This window comes from Odontesthes bonariensis, chromosome 8 (assembly GCF_027942865.1).
Source record: "Odontesthes bonariensis isolate fOdoBon6 chromosome 8, fOdoBon6.hap1, whole genome shotgun sequence".
Lineage (NCBI taxonomy): Eukaryota > Metazoa > Chordata > Actinopteri > Atheriniformes > Atherinopsidae > Odontesthes > Odontesthes bonariensis.
The window spans coordinates 30,850,128-30,856,551 of record NC_134513.1 but is presented as its reverse complement, the minus strand read 5'-3'; the positions used below and the strand labels follow the sequence as shown (position 1 = coordinate 30,856,551).

General features: G+C 50.2%; 1 pseudogene; it reads right to left on the bottom strand.

The window, feature by feature from the left end:
- Positions 1-1,306: 1,306 nt before the first annotated feature.
- Positions 1,307-6,125, bottom strand: LOC142385718 (E3 ubiquitin/ISG15 ligase TRIM25-like; annotated as a pseudogene).
- Positions 6,126-6,424: the final 299 nt, after the last annotated feature.

The following is a 6,424-nucleotide window of genomic DNA, read 5'->3' as shown; positions in this document are numbered from 1 at the left end:
AACCCAAGGAATTGCTGGAGCTTTTTCCTGCTCTCTGGTACGGGCCATGAAGTCACTGCTGAGATTTTAGCTGGGTCCATTTGGATACTCCCTTCTGCCACAATGTATCCCAGGAAAGCCATGGATCGAGCATGAAACTCACACTTCTCTGCTTTGACATACAGGGAGTTCTCCAGGAGACGACTGAGGACCAGTTGGATGTGGCGGGTGTGTTCGGTCAGGGTTCGGGAGAAGATCAAAATGTCATCCAGGTACACGAAGACAAACTTGTTCAGCATATCCCGCAGGACATCGTTTACTAGAGCCTGGAACACTGCTGGGGCATTGGTGAGGCCGAAAGGCATGACCAGGTACTCTTAGTGACCTGTTGGGGTGTTGAACGCTGTCTTCCATTCATCTCCTTCCCTCACCCGCACCAGATGGTAAGCATTCCTGAGATCCAATTTTGTGAAAATTGTGGCTCCCTGGAGCAACTCAAAAGCGGAGGTGAGCAGAGGAAGAGGGTAACGATTCTTAATTGTGATATCATTAAGACCCCGGTAGTCGATGCAGGGCCGGAGGGTCCCATCTTTCTTCCCCACGAAGAAGAACCCTGCACCAGCAGGAGAAGAGGACGGGCGGATGATCCCAGCTGCTAGGGAGTTCCTGATGTACTCCTCCATGGCTCTTCTTTCAGGGGCAGACAGAGAGTACAGGCCGCCCTTGGGTGGAGTAGTTCCAGGGAGGAGGTCTATGGCGCAGTCATAGGGGCGATGCGGGGGCAGTGACGTGGCCTTGGCCTTGTTGAATACCTGCCGAAGTCTGTGGTAGTTTTTGGGGACATTGGAAAGGTCAGGGGCTGAGTCGGTGGGCACCGAACTGGGGGGCAATGGGGCAGAACGCAAACAGGTCTGGTGGCAGTCCTCTCCCCACTCCTTGATTGTCCCGGTCATCCAGTCGAGGTGAGGGTTATGGCGGCGGAGCCATGGGTAGCCCAGGATAAGAGGTTGGTTTGGGGAGCGGAGCAGGTGAAAGCAGAGAGTCTCCTGGTGGTTACCTGACAGGATCATTGAGATGGGGGCGGTGATGCTGGTGACAGTACCGAGGAGATGGCCATCTAGAGCTCGGACTGGGATAGGAGAGGGCAGATGATGGGTCTCCAGACCCAACTGATGGGCCAGTTCAGGGTCCATAATGTTGGCTTCGGCACCAGAGTCCACCAGGGCAGCCAAAGTGTGGGTGGTCCGGGAGATGAGGAGACGGACTTGAAAAAGAGGCTTACAGCCGGTGGAGGAAAGAGTGTTCATCGAGCTCAGCCGGACTCCTCCTACTTCCGGTGAGCTCCGGCTTTTGCTGGACAGGTGGCGACACGATGCCCCTCCCTCCCGCAGTACAGGCAGAGGTTGGACGAGAAGCGGCGCTGGCGCTCCGCTGCAGTGAGGGAGGCACGACCAATCTCCATGGGTTCGGGCTGGTTCTGGGGAGCAGCTGAGGTGGGGGGCAGAGCAGAAGAGTCACTCCGAGTGCGGGCAGAGGGCTGGGTGAAGCGTCCCTTCTCCCGGCGGCGGGTCTGGATCCGGCGGTCGATCCGAACAGCAAGACTGATGGCCTCATCGAGTGTCGGGGGTTGATCGTGTGAGACGAGTTCGTCCTTCACATAGTCTGCTAGGCTGTGAAGGAAGGCATCCACCTGTGCGGCCTCATTCCAGGGGCTGCGCCTTGCCAGGGTGCGGAAATCGATGGAATAGTCCGACACTGTCTGGTTCCCCTGGCGAATGGTCATCAGAGCCCTGGATGCCTCTGAAGTTGATGAGCCCAGGTCGAACACCTTCAACATCTCCTCAGAAAAGGCATTGAAAGAAGCGCAGGCTGGTGTCTGCCAGTCAAACTCAGCGGTTCCCCACAGCTGAGCCCGGCCTGTCAGGTGTGTAATGGTGTACCCCACTCTAGCCCTCTCTGAGGCGAAGGTTCTGGGCTGTAGTGAAAACTGGAGCCGGCAGCTGGTCAAGAACGCCCTCACTTGGCAAGGGTCACCGTCAAAGTGTTCGGGGTTACCAATCTTCGGCTCTGGGGCACCGGAAGCTTGAAGTGGGGACACTGGAACTGGAGCGGTGGTGGGATGCTGAAGAGCCACTGGAGCAGAGAGTAGAGGTGGTGCAGATGGGAAAGGAACAGACGGAGAAGTCAGGTGGGTAAGCATTTGCAATACCTGGGCTAGTTGTCCTTGCTGCTGCTGGATCTGCTGTCGCTGCTGGTGACCAAGCTGAATCAGCGATGAAAGGTCTACAGATATACGTTGCATCTCTCCCTCTGCATGTTCCAGTCGCTGCATAGCAGTTGGTGGCTCAGGGTTGGAGGCTTCCATACTGGATGTGTCGTGCGCTGGGTCCATGCTGGTCAGACCGTACTGTCAAGACCAGACAGAGGAGGACCACAAATGCGTCACGTTTTAAACAGTTTATTGGAGTTTCAGGGAAAAGGGAGTTGGGACCGACTCTGGTATCGAACCCGGATTGCTGGCTTGGCAGGCTGGTGTGCTATCCACTGTGCTATGGTCCAGGTGCCTATGTGTGTGTGTGTCCCCCAGTGGTTGAGCAGCGTCTCGTTTAGGTGGTGGTAGGTCCGAGCTCACTCGCCACGGGGCTGGGAGTCCTGGGGGGGAACACACACACACAACAGAAAAGGTGACCAAAGCGGCAGTAACAGTCAAGGGTAATCCAGAATCGTGGTAGGTAGGCGGAAGGCAGGTCAACATTACCAGGGCAGGAGATCAGGGAGGGTGTCAGGCAGAAGGCAAGTCGGGTTTCCAAGGACTGGAGAACAGGCAGGCTTACAGAGCAGGTCCGGGTGGGTATAACTGGAGTCAGAGTACTTTAGCCAGGAAACAGGTATCAGGAGCGTGTTCGCAGACGGTCTGACAGGGTGGAACTGAAAACCAGAGCAGGAGCCAGGGGAGAGACCATGACAATGCGGAGAATACAAGAGCACTATAGTCCCCGAAATGTGGTGGTAAATAATGTCCTCTGCTTGGAGGCTGAGGAGCTCGCGGACCTCCTTGTCTCCCCAGTTGGCCATCTTCAAAAATGTCTCGAACTTGATGTAAAACAGAGTGAAACTTGTCCTCACCTGTCGCTGTTGCTCTGAATCAGCTGTCTATTCTGTCTTTTAAACTCCTCACGTCACGCACGCCCACGTCCGACCCCCGTCAATTGCTTTCACACCAAACTCGGCTCGGCAAAAAGACTAGGGTCCGTCGCGGGTCGAAAGGCGAGTCGAGTTGACACGCCAGCCTGGGTCGTCAGTGTGAAAGGAACAGCGGACACGCTAAATTCGCGAATTAAACGCGGGTTATTCCTCAGTGTGAAAGGGGCTAGTGATTGACAGAGTGGCAGAGAAGAGCGATTTAATGAAAAAACTGCTTTTGTAAGGTGAGGAGATTTATTTGAATGAATACATTTGTGTTAGGATTTAATTGCATTTTTCACAGAAAGTGATGAGATTACTTGTGTGTTCCTACATTGATGATGGTTTAAAGGTGGGGTAGGGGATCTTTTTCTGGAACATTTTTTTACATATTGCTTGAAATACTCTTCACATCCCCATTGCAACCAATTAATTAAAAGTTTTGCGCACCTTCGTGCTCGTGCGCGTTCATGTACTCTAGAGACGTGCCTTCGGGGGGAAAGTGACCACCTCCTAACCAACAAGGTTGTGCAAAACACAGGCTAGGCTTTTTATTTGTGTTCCAGCCTGACTGGATAAAATAAGTTATAATTTCAGCATGATCAATTCCCCCCATACTGATGTAGTGAAGATGTAGCCTACCAGTCGTTTATCTATAAATACCTAATTTAAGTCTCCACGCACACGGAGAGCCCTCAGTCCTCAATTATGACGGCCCCGCACTGAAACATAGTTCCTGAAGAAGTGCACATGTGCGCTGAGACAAAATTTTAGACAAAATTTTAGTAACACTCTGGTGGGGTGACAGCCTCACTCCCATTTTCACACAGAAACACAATTCATGATCAGGATGAAGCCACAATTTATTATTTACAGAAAAACATCCAGAATCAGGACATTTAGTTTCTGGGTTAATAAGTAGATCATTACTGAGAGTTTTCAAAAAAGCAACAACATTTGATATCTGAAACAAATCAAAGTAAGTGTAACTCCAGAATTATTTTCACATTTACAAAGTGATGAGATCTGAAAATAATCTGTGATAAAGGAAGGTCTGCATGGATCCAACTGATATTTAGAGCTCAGAGAAGTTTAGATTTTCATGTGGAGAACTATTTCTGTGAATCAAACTCATCATTAGCAGTGATATCCTCCATGGCTGCACAGACACAGGAAAAAACAGCAAATAAACAGAAGAACAGCAGCGCAGAGACATCACAGCAATGAGCTGTCAGCAACAAGCTGATTAAATACATTTATTTCACTTTACACAACTCAGCTGTGTCTCCAGAATAAAGCATCCTGATCCCAGCACAGAGCGGCTGAGTGAATGTGGTCTGTACTCTGTGGAGGAGAGTCATGGTTTCAGAGACGCTGTAGAAGGACAGAATACCTGCTCTGTGATCCAGGTACACTCCGACTCTGGAGGACTGAGGACCTGAGATGGAGGTTTTTATATCGTTGTACCAAAATTCACAACTGTTTCTGAAACATCTTAACGCAGAGGATTTGTCATTACGACCAAATCCACATTCAGTCCCACTTCCTGCTCTGCTGATGTTCTTGTATGCGACTGCTACACCAACTCCTCCCCCTCTCAGCTCCATCTCCCAGTAACAACGTCCAGTCAGACTATCTCTGCTCAGGACCTGAAAATATTCAGTGAATGTTTCTGGGTGATTTGAGTAAGACTGAGGTTGATTTATAAATGTCACTTTTCTGTTCTCCTCTGACAGTAACAGCTGTGTGTGTGCTGTGTTTGGATCCAGTGTGAGTTCACATGAATATTTTAAGAAGTCAGTTCTGTTCTTTGGTTCAGGTTCTGGTTCTGGTTCGGATTCTGACAGTAAAACATCCACTTCAGTGACTCTCAGTGAGATGTTTGTCCATTCCTCTCAGGATGTCCTGTAGTTTATCTCTGAGCTCTGACACAGCTGCTGTCACATCCTCAAAGTGCCTCAGAGGACGGATATTGATGCTGGATGAGTGTGTAGACTCACTGAGTGTGTAGACTCACTGAGTGCTGACACTGAGGGGCAGTTGAGTAGAAACTGGCTGTGATCCTCTGTGTGTGAGAGCTGCTTCAGCTCAGCATCTTTCCTCTTCAGCTCAGTGATCTCCTGCTCCAGCTTCTCCTGAAGCTCTTTGACTCAACTCCCTTCAGCTTCCTGCTGGGATCTGATCTGCTGCTTCACATCAGAGCTTCTTTTCTGGAGGAGACGGATCAGCTCAGTGAAGATGTTCTCACTGTCCTCCACTGTTTTATCAGCAGACTGATGGATGGCCTCCACCTCCGGCTGAAGCAGCTTCACATCTTTCTCTCTGTCCTGGATTCTCTGCTGGATCTGTTGCCGACTCCCCTCCAGCTCTCTCTGCCTCTCAGTCCTTTTTGCTGCAGCTGACACTGTGTCGTGGCCTTTATGTTAATCCATAGGGCAGAGATAACAGATGGACTTCTGATCTGTACGGCAGAACATCTTCATCACCTCATCGTGATCAGAGCAGATGTTCTCCTGGAGGTTCTTGGAGGGCTCCACCAGCATGTGTTTCTTTAATGGAGCCACATCATAATGAGGCTGAAGGTGTTTCTTACAGTAAGAGGCCAGACAGAATAAACAGGACTTGATAGCTTTCAGTTTTCTTCCAGAGCAGAAATCACAGGCCACATCTTCAGGTCCAGCATAGCAGTGATCAGCAGGAGCAGCTTGGAGTCCAGTCTTCTTCAGCTGCTCCACTAAATCAGCTAACATGGTGCTTTTCTCCAGGACAGGCTTCGGTATGAAGGTTTTCCTGCATTGAGGGCATCTGTGGATTCCCTTCTGATCCTCTCCATCCCAGTGGGTTTTAATACAGTTCATGCAGTAGCTGTGTCCACAGGGAATAGTCACCGGATCCTTTAGTAGATCCAGACAGATCGAACAAGAAATTGTTTCCTGGTTCAGCTGAACTCCTTTCTGCGCCATTTCACCTCTCAGCAGCAATTATGAAAGTGAGTTTCACTTCCTCAAAGCTGAAACTCCTCTGAGCTCTAATCTACAAATCATGTGTCGATGCAGAGGACGGAGCCTGTCAGTTCATCACATGTTGGTTACCTCCTTCATCAAACTGCAGATCTGAAGGGGAGGGAACAAGGAATTGCAGATTGGAGCTGCTGTGTTTGAGAGCAGGAAGTGTGTTGAACCTGTAGTGTCTGATACTTATCAGCTGAAGAGTTCAGGAAACAGTGGCTGTGTTCGAAACCGCCTTCTACATACTACATACT